Below are 14953 nucleotides of genomic sequence, written 5' to 3' on the forward strand. Positions count from 1 at the left end.
CAGAGGTGGGAAAAGGGCCGACCTAGGGGCTGAGGGGGAGAGGAGAGTTTGGAAGAGAAACTTCCCCCACTTTTATAGTCAGGTTCTAGATTTAATAGCTGAGCTCCAAAGAGAGATCTTTTATGTAGCAGGAACTCAGGATCACCGTAGACCTTACTCTTCTCTCTCTTCTGATGCACCATGGGCTGTTGCACAGACTATGTTTGGTCTTTACTTCCTAAGAATGGGGGAATGGGGGGAAGTATCTGTGCTGGTAGCGTGGGGGATTTAGTTGAATCCTGCTACAATATTTCTGAAGGAAGCTGGTTAAATATGGATGCACGGATGGGACTGGGTTTGTGAGGAACCTGGGGGCTTTTTTTGGGGGCTGGATAATTATCTAAGGAGATCACAAACCTGGGGTATTCATGTAGATCTAGGGGGCTTTCAGAGTGTGTTAGCATGGGCTAGGGAGAGGAAGTTGGGAGTAGACACCAGTCCAGGGATTCCCATCAGTCCATGCTGGCACTGGCTGAATTGAGTATCATCCCGCAGTGCTTCTGTTCCACCTAAGTCACTGCTGTGTCCTCCTGATCTCTGGCCACAAGATCTTTCAGTACTCTTTCAATACTCTTGGGCACTTAGAAAATATTTCGTTCTTTCCCTGAACTCCATGGCACGTGGGGGGAGCTTTTCGGCCATCTCAGGTCCTCTCCATCCCGATATGCTTTCCTAGCCAGACGTTCTTCTCTGCTGTCTCAGTAAAATGCTAGGTGAACGACCATAAGGGTCTGGGGTCTGTGAGGTTCCACCTGAGCCTGCAGGCAGCAGCGGGTGGCTGGGGGACGGCTGCTGGCCACAGATTCTCATCTTGGATGAGAGGATTTCCCCTGGAGTGTCTACTGTTTCTCCTCTGCAGTGGGAACTCAGCCAGAGGGGGTCAGGGCAGAGGGAACGGAGTACAGGCCTCTGCTTAGTGACCCAGTCAAGGGTCTAGCTCTTCTGCTTTTGGTCTCACCTCTCCCTGCCACCAGTTTTTTTTTTTCTTTTTTTCCTAGTTTTATCTTATTTTAGGAGTAGGAAAATACTATGACCATTTCCAGATCTATTTTTCTTCCAAACATATTGTTTTTGCCAAGATTTCAGGTTTTGAAACTCAAAAGGCAAGAATTTTCCTCTTTTGTTCTGTAGTATAATCCCATCCCCAACGCAGTGTGCCAAGAAAGGCTGTATGGGAAGAGGTTCACAGGTAACAAGAATTACTGAGAAGGGAAAACATTTCAGTTAATACATCAAAATATTATCCTTCTACATTTGCCAACAGAAGGTGTTAATTATTGTTAACATGTATATTTATACTCACAAGAACTACATAATTTCCTTAGTGTATATAATATCTTACCAATCAGACCATACCCTACCTATTGGTAATACAGTACTTGGCACAGGAATTCCCTGGCAGTCCAGTTAGGACTCAACACTTTCACTGCTGGGGCCCAGGTTCAATCCCTGGTGGGGGAACTAAGATCCCACAAGCCACCAGGCATGGCCAAAACAAAACAAAACAAAACCAATACAAAAAAACACTTGGCACAGAGTAAGAGCTCAATAAATGTTTTCTTTGATCACATTCGAGTTTATAAATGGACTGCTCCTTACCCAGTCCTATCCCTGCCATTCTAAGGGATAAAACTGCCTTTCTGTCCCGTCAACCGCATGTAGAAAGGGGAGCCCCATGTTCCATGGGCCACAAGAAAGATGCTATATGCTCTTGTAAACATGCTTATGCTATGAGATACATTATATTTTGATCCTTTTCCTTAGTAGTTTTGAGAAATCAAGACAGAGGTTTCTAAACAAAATATATCCACTTAATATTTTATTACACATTCTTTCCTATGCCAAACCTGTGCATTTTTACTTATCCAACAGTTTTTGGAGGGAATGTAGACATGAAAACATTGCTAAATTTGGAAACTCTACTTAGAAATGGCAATTCCCTACTCATAATTATTAAATTAAAGTTAGGTTTAAATGAGTATCATTCACCCACTTTGGGCCTTACTGTTCCACTTCTGTAAAATGAAGGGGTTTGTGCAGATAGTCTGAGATCCATTCTATCTTAAATGTTGGTCCACCTGTAATTGAAAGATCTTGCTGCATAAACCTTCCCTTGTCATCAACACTTTCATCACTCTCTTCTCACCTCCACCACTGTATAAAAAAAAAAAAAAAGTTCTTCCAATCATGGGCTTTGATAATCTACCATGAGAAATGTGCTCATTTGAAGTTTTGAAGCTCAGGAGGCTTGAAGGGCAGAGCTTTGACTTCAGACCATCCAGAGTGACATGGGAGAGGTAGGTAATCTCTTTGAGCCTCCGTTTCTCATCTGTAAAATGACGGACAAAATATGTCCTTCTAGGTTGTATTTTCCTTGCATGATGAAATGACTGTGCGGGGATAAACAAAGCCTTGCACATAGTAAGCTATCCATATCCCATTCCTTTGCAGTCTCCAAGCACTTCCCATTGATGTGCAAGTTGCCACCTTAGGAGGGAATACATGTAAATCGCTGGGAGCCAGGCCTCCAAGGAATGGGCCCTAGGTGCCCACTAGGGTAGGAAGAGGATGCAGGAGGGCACCAAAGATAAACTTGGCTCCTGTCAACTTTATCAGGCCTAACCCTGCTGCTGCTGCTGCTGGTGATGATGATGATGGTGATAACATTGTTTGGTCCCATTTTGGGGAACCTTTGAAGTCAGATAAACTGCACAAGAATAAGACAACTACTAGCTAGGTAGTTGGCGGCTTACATCAAGTAAGGGAAATTTCCACTACAGGGAAGCTGTACTGGGATAATTCACTGGGATTGAAAGCAACTGAGTTAAACTTAGCTCAGCACAGCACAAAAACACATTGAAAAATTCCCTCAAAATAGAAGCTGGAATGTTCAGGGTGGGTTTAAGTCATGGGCCCTGGCATGGAGCCTTCTGTTGATGGTAGGGATTGGGCCTCTTCTTGAAGGAATGAATAAGTAAAGAAACATGATATAATAACTAACAAACTGTATTTGTAGAGCCTGCTTACATTAGTGTGGGGGACGTAGGGACTTTATTTTGTTTTCCTCTGTGTCCCCAGAGCTTAGAACTGTGCCTGACATATAGTGGGTGTTCCCTAAATATTTGTGGAAGGAAGTAAACAAGTGAATACACCTAAAATAATGTCAAGTGGTAATAAATGTTATGAAGAAAGTAAAGCAGGGTGAGAGGGTAGACTGCAACAGGAATGCAACTCTAGTTAGAGAGGTCAGGAATGGCTTTTTTCTGCAGGTGACATTGGAAAAGAGACCAGAATGCAGTGAGGGAATGAGTCTTGCAAGGATTAGTCATACAAGGACTAGCTTTGCAGGCAAAGGAAACAGCAAGTACAAATGTCTTGAGGTGAGAGCATGATGGGGTCTTAGCTTCTGCATATTCAACAAGCTTTCAGGCAATGCTGAAGCAGCTGGTCTGTGGACCACACTTTGAGGGGCAAAGGTTTGGTCTAGAGCCTGACCATGGAGTCTGTAGCTGATATGAGGAGGTCAAGGAACTGAGAGGCAGGGTCATTGCATGAGAAAAAGAAGATGAAAAACTGCATATGCAAGATAATATTATTATGTAAAATTATATGCAAAATGGATATTAAAAATATCAGTAATGTTTTCCTCAGTGAGGTCACATGTCAGGTGATTTAAATTCCCTTCTTTTTAGATTGTTCCAAAATTTCTGTGTGTATTTATCAGAAAAATTTTTATTTCTAAAAAGTTAATTTTAAAACAGGAAATGTTTTTGGATAAGACACTGAATTCAAAATGTGTGAAAACATTTCTAATTAAAAAAAATTTTTATAGACATATGGGAATCGACTGGGGTTTGTTAGAAAAAGTTTCATAGAGGGGATTGTTTTGAAGTGAATCTTGATGTCTAAGTAAGTGAAACCTAAGTTTGAGCTCTTAGCAACTTCTCTTCTCTCTTCTTTTCCTATCCTCGGGTGGAAATGTGGAGGGATTTAGGGCATGAGTGGTGTACTATTTATCTATTGCTATGTAACAGATTATCCCAAAACTCAGCTGTTGAAAACAACAAACATTTTCTCACAGTTTCTGTGGTTCAGAAATTTGAGAGCAGCTTAGCTGGGTGATTCTGGCTCATGTTTTCTCATGAAGCTACAGTGAAGACACTGGCTAGAGCTGTAGTCATCTGAGGGCTTGACTGGGGCTGAAGGATCCACTTCCAAGATGGCTCATTCACATGGCTGTTGTCAGGAGGTGTCAGTACCTTGTCATGTGGAGCTCCCCATAGGGCTGATTCATTGAATCTCTTAATGATAAGGCAGCTGGCTTCACTCAGAGTGAATCATCATTAAGAGAGGTGGGTGGGGGAGGGGGAGAGGAGGAGGAAATTCCGACACTTTTTATGACACACTGATATTTCTGCTTTATTCTACTTATTTACTTAGTCACTAAGTCCAGTCCACACTCTAGGAGAGGGGAATTAGAGTCCACCTTTTAAAAGGAGGAGTGTCAAGGGATTTGTGCATATATTTTAAAGCCATCACAGGAGGAATAGGGTATGATAGTTCAAGGGCATTCTAATTTTCATTTAAAGTGTGCTGTATAAGATTATAAAATACCATAGCTTGCTTTGTTAGTCACTGAGCATGCCTGGTGTTTAGCAGAGTATGAGATGGAAAACATAAAGGGTAAGAAAAACGTCTAGAACATAATGCAAGCCACATATGTATGTTTAAGTTTTCTAGAAGCCACATTAATAGAGGTACAAACAAGTACAATTAATTTTAATAATATATTTTTAACCCCATATATGCAAAATATTTTTATTTCAACATGTGTATATTCAATATAAAACGGAGACATCAGTGGTTTAATGGCTAGGGGGAGCTTACATATCTGAAGCAAGGTCCTGGAGTGACACCTCCCCCTCCCCAACTGTGGCAGCAGAAGCAGGCAGGACCTCACAGCAGTCTCTGCTCCTGGTGGGAGGGGGAAGTTACCAGTTACAGGGGGAATTGAGTTTGGCTCATCGGTTGCCAGGGAAACCAGCAGGTGGGCGTGCCCCTCACCACTCCTTTGACAAACTATCATAGTGGAGATAGTTCTGATCTAAAGATTAGAGCTGGCTGGGGCCAGGGGCAAGTACATAGGCATTTACTGATTAGGCTCTATGATTTAGAGGGAAGGTCAGTCAGGTGAGTAGGGTGTAGGACGGGTCAATCAGGGGATGTACAGAGAGCAAGAGAACAGCCGTCTTGGGTGGCCTGGTCATACAGATAGCAAGGAGGTGGGTTGTTCTTGGATGTGGAAAAGTAGGTGGTCAGAAAACAGAGAAGCCTAGAATGATTCCAAGGTTTATGGCTTAGGTGATTGAGAGGATACAAAAAGGAAATACTGGACACAGAACATATTTTGTTCTGGGAGGATGGCAAGGGAAGATTACAAATGTAGACTTGGAAAAGTTTTGATTGAGGTAATTGTGGAGGACAGAGGTGGAGATAACTGTGGACGGTTGCATGGGTGGATCTCGGGCTTAGCAGAGAAAACTAACTTCAAGTAGAACCATCACAACGCTTCTTCCTTCTATGTAACACCCCTGTGAAACACTGTAGAAAGTTCCAGTCTTCTCACTTGCTTACGGTGGAGGCAGAATAAGCTGAGGAGGAAGGAGCAGAGCCCCTCAGGATAGGCCTGGGGGGCCTGCTTTCCTGGCCCATTGACCTGGTCCCTTGGGAGCAAGAGGGATGCCACAGGAGCCACACTAAGTGGTCATCTTAGAGAGAGGCAGGAACCCCTCAGCCTCCCATTGAGGGGGAAACGGAGAAGGAAAGTGTCTGGATAAGATATTAGAAGTTAAGAATTCCTGTCCTGGAGTGTGGTTGTTCACCTCGTATGTTGTCTCCACCTCTGACGGTACGTTTCCTGTCAGTGAAGTGTGTCCAGCCACTTCTTTTCATTACTAGATGTGATGCTTTGATGCCAGAGTTGCAAACCAAAGTACCTACAAGGTAGACAACATGCAGGAATGAAGCAAGTGCAGAGAGAGTGTGACACACTCGGCCAAAGGGAGCAGTCGCCTCTCAGCTCCTGGAGATTTTTGTGAAATGGCAACATGGACCTAGTTGCCAGATATTCTTTTTTTTGTGTGAAGTTTTCACACATTTAAATGTCGGATAAATTTTATTTAAAACCCCAAAACCAAATAAAACATGTCTTCACGCTCCAACTAGCCCATAGTCCACCAGCATTTGACATTAGTCTGAACACCTTTTTTGTGTCTTTATGCATCACGCTTAATTGTGTTTTTCTACTTATGTTTCCTACTGTAACCACCAATTTTGTGTGGGTTGCTTTTGTGTGTTTGCTTTTTTGTTTTGATTCTCTAAGAAAAAATATAATGGGTCAGACCCTATTTGTTGATTAATCTGATTTCTGGAAACTGGACAGAACTATGTGAGGTAATGAGGCCCTTCAGTCTTTTAGGGACCTGAAACAGCAGACCACACAGAAAACGGCATATTCCTCTGGCAGATTTCGGCCTCACAATTGGGGTGGGAGAGGAGTAGCCAAAATGCACTTGGCCGTGTCTTGGTGATAACTCCTCTAATAAGGTCACAGATTATTTAAAGTAGATCCTGTGTTTAATAGCAGGATGAAACATCAAAGTCATTCATGAAGGTATTAGGTCTCATGATGAAAAAACACTCTTTCCAGTGCTCAAGGCTAAATATATATATATATTTTAAATTGAATGAAGAATGAGGTAAGAGAAAATACAAGAAGAAAACTAGTGAGGGAAAATAGGAGAGAAATACATGGGATAAAATGGACATAATATGCATTACCCATGGATATTATGGAGCTATATGCCTTAGGTTTACAGAAGAGAAACAATGCTTCTCTTATCGTGCTCCTTATTCCTCTTCCTTCTTTCCTATCCTATGGGGCAGAGTTGCTACAGATTGACAAGATTCTAGGACACTGGACTGTGTTTGCCAGTAGGTGCATTAAAAGATCATGGACTTGGCTTCCCTGGTGGCGCAGTGGTTGAGAGACCGCCTGCCGATGCAGGGGACGCGGGTTCGTGCCCCGGTCCAGGAAGATCCCACATGCCGCGGAGCGGCTGGGCCCGTGAGCCATGGCCGCTGAGCCTGCGCGTCCGGAGCCTGTGCTCGGCAACGGGAGAGACCACAACAGTGAGAGGCCCGCGTACCGCAAAAAAAAAAAAAAAAAAAGATCATGGACTGTCCATTAAAAGATTGTGCACAATGTCCACAAAAAGACTTATACACATGTGTTCATAGCAGCTTTATTCATAATAGCCCAAACTAGAAACAGCTTAAATGTCCATCAGTAGGTGACTGGATACTGAGCAATAAAAAGGAACAAACTACTTTTATATATATATATATTATTCATAAAACATTGTGTTGAACAAGAAAAGTCAGGGCCCAAAGAGTTCATACTGTATAATTCAATTTATGTAAAACTTTTTAGAAGAGGCAAATCTAATTTATAGGGGCAGAAAACAGACCAGTGGTTGCTTGGTGCTTGTGGTGGGGGGCATGTAATACAAAAGAGCATGAAGGAATTTTCAGAAGGGATGATGGAAATGATTATATCTTGATTGTTGTGGTGGTTACATGTGTGATTATAGTTTCGAAACTCGTCACACTTACACTTCAAATGGGTATATGTTATTTTATGTAAATTATACCTCCATACACTTGATTTAAACAAAGAGGTCCTGAACAAAGATAGAGTTCTCTCTGGTGCTCTCCTGTACCTCTTTCACCTGTGCTGCAGAAACTGTCAATAGATTTAGCTCACCTTTCTGCTTCCATGTGACTTGAATGAGGGAAAAGTCAGGGCCTTCCTGCTTAGAACATGCCCAGCTAACCTTTTGCTCTTATCTTGCATCATGAAGCCTTTTCATTTGTTTGGTTTTCGGTCTTCATTTTTGGCAGGTGAGGTGTGGTAAAATCCTGAAGTTGGGTTTGGACTTACAGGGAGAAAAGGTGTTCCATCTCTAAGCCTTCAGACTTGCTCATGTGCTCCAGCCCAGCTTACAAAGCCTCTGTGCTGGGCTAAGAGCCCAACTTTAGCTGAGAATGGGACACTTACTTTCCTTTACCATTGTTCTTTGGGTATATAGCTCCCTCAGGGACGTTTCGGAGAAAGATGGCTGAGGTTTAGGACATGATTTTGGTAATCCTAAAACACTTGGATAAATACTATCAAAACATCATAATTCTTTTTAAAATAAGTCTTCCACAGGCATACCATGCTTATTCAGGCCTCACTGCCTTTGCACATATCATTGCTTCAAGCAGGAACGTCATTCTCCAGTCTTACTACCTCTCTGGGCTTGTCAGATACTTATTTTTTAAAAATCCAGCTTGGGTCATTGTCCCTAATCCTTTCCACCCCCCAGTCTCAAAGCAGATCTGTGTATTTCTTGCTACATCGTGCAAAGAAGAGACAGGGGCTTGACTGTCATACAAGTCTGAGTTCACATCTTGACCTGCCACTTGATCTGCCACTATATATATATAGTCACTGAGGTTTAGAGATTGATACACATGTTTATGTGTTCTTTTCATTTCTGAAATGGCGATGATAATTCCTACTTTTTAGGCTGTTGTATATATTATGAAATAATTAAAGTACACAATTTGAAAAATGAAGATGAATAATATATTCTAGCTATTATTATTAGACACTGGTGGCAGAAACAGCTCACAGGCTGTTCTTGCATCTGGGTGTGGACATGTGGCATGGAGAAAATGGAATGCGAGTGCTGTGTGTCACTCCAGGGGCAAGGATTTTAGAAGAGGGTGTCCCTTCTCCCCTCTCTTTTCCTTTCCATTGGCTAGAAGCAGAAAACAAAGGGACCATAGGAGATGGTGGGACCACAAGATAGATGGAGCTTGGGGTCCTTAAATCACCACCTGGAAGAAAGCTGTCTGTCGCCCAGTAACACCTGCCTTGGACTGTATAAGGAAGAAACAAGCTTATTTTGTGTTGGGTCCCTGAAATTCTGGGGTTTATTTATTATAGCAGCTTGTGTTAATTACCTTAGTGAATTTAGAAATGGGCACTTTGAAGTGAGGGTGAATGTAAGAAAAACCTAAAATATGTTGCATTGACTCAGCAGTTGGATGGTGGGTGGCACAGACACTGATAGTGAAGGCTGGGAAGATGGAGACCAATGGAAGTGATGGCAAAGCATTTGGTAAATCTGTTGTTACTGATAATTTCAAAGGCAGGCCAAGTGCCTTACAAGCCTTTTTCTCCAAGTGAGAGATAGCTTATCACTTATTGCGTTTAACAAAGTATCACAAGACAGAGATACGCTGCTCAGGCAAGAACTGGTTTGTATGACAGCAGAAATGAAAGGGACCAGATAGAGGCCAGAAATTTGAGGCTTCACAGGACTGGAAGGGAAAACTACTTATTGGCTCAAACCAGTAGAAGATGCGACTGAAAAAAGGCTTGAACAAGAGGTGCATTTAAAAATCTCAATTTACTAGATGCCATGCTAGCTTCTATGGAGGTTATAAAATAACTAGGGACTGTTCTCTGCCCTCGAAGAGGGCAATTTACAAAATTGCAATTTACAAAAAAGGATAAAACATGTATAACTGACTGTAGTGGACACAGTTAATGATTAAAATATTTGTTGCTATGAATAATGGAGGAATTACAACCCTCTGGCGGGAGCCCAGAGAAGGGGTTCTCAGGGGCGCAAGGAAGCTTGGGCCTTGTTTACCCATCAAGCCCTCAGAATCATGAATGAATGAACCTCAGTCATCTTTCAAATTCATCTTTACCTTTTCGAACTATTAGAGTTCAAGTTTGGTCTGTGGAGTAGCAGCTGATACCTGGTGCACTGGAGGATCCTTTCAGCCAGCCCATGACTTCCCTATTGATATTCTTCCCTGACTTCACAAGTAGTTCAGGCTGAGACCTGCTCAGCTTGCCTCCTTAGGGCCTCATTTCTGTAAAGGTAGAAGAGGACCCTGCTATCCTCATCCCTCCTCAACTGCCCCGAGGCTATGAGATGGTCCAGATCTTAAAGCACTGTATGTTTGCAGAGATTGCTTATTTTTATTGTCTCTTGTTTTTTTACATCTTTATTAGAGTATAATTGCTTTACAATGGTGTGTTAGTTTCTGCTGTATAACAAAGTGAATCAGTTATACATGTACATATGTTCCCATATCTCTTCCCTCTTGCGTCTCCCTCCCTCCCACCCTCCCTATCCCACCCCTCCAGGCGGTCACAAAGCAACAAGTTGATCTCCCTGTGCTATGCGGCTGCTTCCCACTAGCTATCTACCTTACGTTTGGTAGTGTATATATGTCCATGCCTCTCTCTCGCTTTGTCACTGCTTACACTTCCCCCTCCCCATATCCTCAAGTCCATTCTCTAGTAGGTCTGTGTCTTTATTCCTGTCTCTCTTGTTTTTTTTAATAATCATCTTTGGGCAAAGAATAAGAACTTACAGCTTCTTAGTGTTTCCTGGCATGGGCCTAGTACATTTTTATCTTGTTTTTATTGCCTCGTTGGCTGCAGAGAGCACTTATCTAAATATAGAAAGGTACACCACTATGGAAAGGACTGGAATAAAATAACATTTTCTTTCCAATCAATTCCCTTGCATCTTCTAGTGAACACCAGGTACTGTTCTTTTGTCAGAGTGGCAAGAGTGGGCAGCAAAAAAGAAATGATATTGAATTGTGGAGCTTTCCAAAGTAGAAGTCAGTGACTGCAAGGCCTTCTGAGGTAGCGGGGCCAAGGTAGTTAGTGCTCTGGGCTGGCTCTCCTGTGACCTTGGGTGAACCACACAATGACGGTCAGCAGCACACACCTGTCCTTTGGAGGAAGGGCAGTATAGTGGAAGGGGCGCAGGCTTCAGCAGACCCAGATTGGATCTCCTGCCCAGCCCCTTATTTACGGGTGACCTTGGGCAAATTACTTAAACTCATGTATAAAATGGGTGGTACTAATAAAACCTATCTCTTAGGGCTCTTACAGGGGTTATATGAGGTGAATATATGTAAACTATTCAACACATTTTCAAGAAATGGTAGCTATTACTTTTTGTAGGCTGGTATTTTATAGCATTAATGTTTCAAATGTGACCATATTTTCAATTTTGTTTCTGGGGAAATTATATAAATTTATTCTTGATAATAACAAACAGCAGCTCTCATCTACCATATGAATCAGATACAAGTCTCTACCTTCATTCATTCTGGAGAGAGGGTTTCATTGCTGGAGGCAGCGCTGTGTAGTGGTTAGAGCGGGGGCTCTGGCAAAAGTCTTTGGGGCTCAAATCCTGGGGTGTGATCTTGAACAAGTTGCTTAACTTCTCTGGGACACAGTCCTTTATCTGCAATTCCAAAATGAGATTTTTTATGAGCTTTAACCCACTTTGCATAAATCTTCCTAGTTTTGTGCAGAAATATTGTGATTGAGTCTAGGGGACTTCCCAAGACCCTGAGGGGGTTCTGTAATATATGTTACATGTGCCATGTTATCTTTATTAAATCTGAATTCTGAATTTCAAAACTCATCTGGCTCTAAGGATTTTGGGTAAGTGACCCATGACTCACCCTCATAAGGCTGTTTTGAGCTACATTAACTTCATGTAAGCCTCTGGGAATCCTATTGGCTATTATTGTCATCCTTGGAACAATTCTTTGAGGCAGCAATTATCATCCCATTTTATAGATGTGGACAATAGGGTATAGAGACGTTAAGCAGCCAGATAGCTCATAGGTGGTAGACCTAGAATCCAAACAAGACATTTCTGACACCAAATCCCATGCATCCTATTGAAAGATTTATTCCCAGAGCCCTCCCTGCACTTGCCCTGGCTGAATTAGTCCCAATTAAGTTTCCACTCAGAGAAGTTAGGAAACACCATCAGCTGGGGCTGCCCTTTCCAAACATCTCCGCAGTGAGACCAGCTCTGACGTGGGCTCCCCACCCTCTTCTCATGGCCATGCAGAGGAGGGAAGAGCAGGGGTGCTGGTAAGGCTCCCCACAGGGGGCTGCCAATGACACAGCATGATGAGAGAGCCTGGCCTGTACACTGTCCTGCTGCACGCCTCTGTCCATTTCTCTGACGGCCACCCTTTCTCAGTTTGCTTCCCTCCGGAAGATGACACTGAGAAAAGGGTTTCAGTGCGAGTAGTTGATTTGTGAAACACAGGAAACACCATTTGCCATTTGGCAGTGAAGAAGGGAAGGGGAAGCAGCCAATAATAGGTATATTATTATTCATTTTCTACTGCGAGTAACTGAAACTCCACAGGGAAACGTGAGGTCACAGTGTAAAACATATGGCTCAAAATGATCCCACCCAAGGGATGAGGGAGCTGAGTTATTTATACCCCATCCCTGGAGAGTCATTGGTTGAGGGTTACTCCCAGGCACGTCCTTGGCAGACAACCAGAAGCAGCATAGCCTTCTTCATTCTGGAATATGAAGTCTGGGAGATAGGAGTGAAGCACTGACAGGGGCTGGTACACACCTTTTAGCCCAGTTCTGTGTAGTAGCAGGAATAGCCTTATTTGTGAAAAGCCCAGGATGAATGATGTCTCATCCACCGTGGGTTTGATGTCCATTGACAGACTCAACTACCCTCAAAAAATTCCCACCATACTGCCTGCTGTGGTGCCTGATATTGGTGCCACTCTCCAGAGGCCACCAATAAAATGTCAGGATGTTACCCAAGAGAAGGAACAAATGAGCTATGACCTTTCCTTTCCTAGCCAGACTTGCCTCAAGGGAAAGGGACTTGGATCAAAGAGGTTTTAGTGGAAGAAATATCAAGAAGTTTCTGATGGGGTGAGTCATCACCAGCGAAGACCCTGGATAATCTGGGGTGCCAGCTGCCAGATTGGAGGTAGACATGGAAAAGGTGACCTCTGAGGAGAGTGGCACCAATGGGGGACCCAAAAGTGTGACTCAGAGAAGGAAGGAGCCCAAAGGGACAATTTCCTACTTCCCAGTTGTATCCAGATCAGGGGGCCCGGAAAGGAAGACTCCCTTCACCGCTGCCGAGACTGTGAGCACCCGGAAGATAGTGACCACATCTTCTTGTCTTAGTATTCGGAGCTCAGCACAATGACCAGTGACTCGTCTCACTAAACTCATCTTTCTTTTTTTCCCAGAAAGAAATATTTCATTTTAAAATATATTTTCTCCTTGTGCTGTGTATACCTGGGCCTATGAAACCCCTATGAATGCAAGGGAAAGCAGTATTTTGGAACCGACCCCAGTCGAGACTCTCCTGGTCTTCATGTTCATGCAGTTGAACCACCAGGCTTTTCACACACTTTACATTCTCCTTTCAGGCGGTGATCTGCTGGACGCCAAATTCTTAATCCCTTCTTCAGTTTCTGCAGCACTGGAGGCCATGTCTGGCCTTTCCTATGGCCTAGCTTCTTGCTCTTACAGAGCCTTGAAGCGAAAGGCTCTATCCCAGTGAATTCAGTGCTTTGCTCTTGCTTCCACCTGCCAGTTCCTTTCTGACTTTTCTACTAGCAACCCTACATTCATACCAATGAGCTCTGTGTATTTCCACTTCTCCTTCTATAAAAACAAGCAACACCAACACCAACAAGTTACTTATTGGCAGTGAGACTTTGGGCAAATTACTTAACCCTCAATTTATTTAGCAATAGAAGGTAGAGAATGCCCCTGACTTCCCAAGCTTGTGGAGAGGACTCAGTGAGGTTGTTATGAACTGAATTGTGTTCCGCCAAAATTCATATGTTGAAGCTCTAAGCCCTGGTGTGACTGTATTTGGAGTTAGGCCCTATAAGGAGGTAATCAGATTAAAATGAGGTCATAGGGTGAGGCCTTAATTCAATAGGACTAATGTCCTTATAAGAAGAGGAAGAGACACCAGGGATCTTTCTTTGTCTCTCCTTGTGTGCACAGAAGAAAAGGCATGTGAGGACACAGTGAGAAAGTACCATCTGCAAGCCAGGAAGAGAGGCCTCACCAGAAACTAAATTTTCTGGCAGCTTGATCTTGGACTTCTAGCTTCCAGAACTGTGAGAAAATTAATTTCTGTTATTTAAGCCCCACAGGCTGTAGATTTTGTTATGGAAGCCCTAGCAAACTAATACAGAAGTAACTCATATAAAGGGCTTTGCTGTGGCACCTGACACAAGGTGGAGAGTCATTAAGGGTAGCTATTGCTATTACTATTGCTTCTAATAAAATACCCACCTTTCTAGGAGAGAAAGAGAATTCTAGAAATCCTGTACCAAACAGTTGCAAATCCATGTTAAGCTTCCGATGAGAAATTGAGGATGTCAGAAAGAAAGCAAACCACACTCCCTGAAATCTTCCAATCCTATTAATGTATATAAGTCATAATGATTTGGGTCAAATAATATGACTGCATCTTTCCTCTGGGGAACTTAATGTGCTTTTGCCAACTACTTATCCATCAGGCAAATGTCTGCATCCTGAGGCTGAGCTAAGAGAATGTCTTCGATGGCCAGGTGCCTGAGACCAGGACAGTGCGCAGGGGGGCACTAATAAAATATGATAATTGCATTTGTTCCACTCTCTCTTTAGTTTAGGTTGTGCAGTCTGGAAGCAGGCCAGACTGGTCCATTTTAGGAATTGTGGGGTTGAGCTTACAGTACAAGACATATTTTCCTTCAAGTTGGCCTTGACTAATGGCTGTTCCGTCTCTTAGAAGCATAGCTAACTCCGACTCATGGACACATCAGGGAGAGGGACCTCCCAAAACTCCATTCTCTCACCAAAACTCTGAGTTTCTGGTTTCATAATGCTGTTTACATTCCTCAGGACGCCTCCACCAGGGCCCTCCAAGTAGACTTCTGGGCTTCGGACCTCCTATGGACAGATCGGGGAGGGGACAGA

The 14953-nt window shown here is 43.1% G+C and overlaps 1 protein-coding gene across 1 annotated transcript in view; it reads left to right on the forward strand.

Annotated features, from left to right (window-relative positions):
• TSEN15 (tRNA splicing endonuclease subunit 15) overlaps window positions 1-14953 on the forward strand; it is a 99526-nt gene that overhangs the window by 43975 nt on the left and 40598 nt on the right. The gene's annotated exons all lie outside the window — the stretch shown is intronic.

This window comes from Phocoena sinus, chromosome 1 (genome assembly GCF_008692025.1).
Source record: "Phocoena sinus isolate mPhoSin1 chromosome 1, mPhoSin1.pri, whole genome shotgun sequence".
NCBI classification, from domain to species: Eukaryota; Metazoa; Chordata; class Mammalia; order Artiodactyla; family Phocoenidae; genus Phocoena; species Phocoena sinus.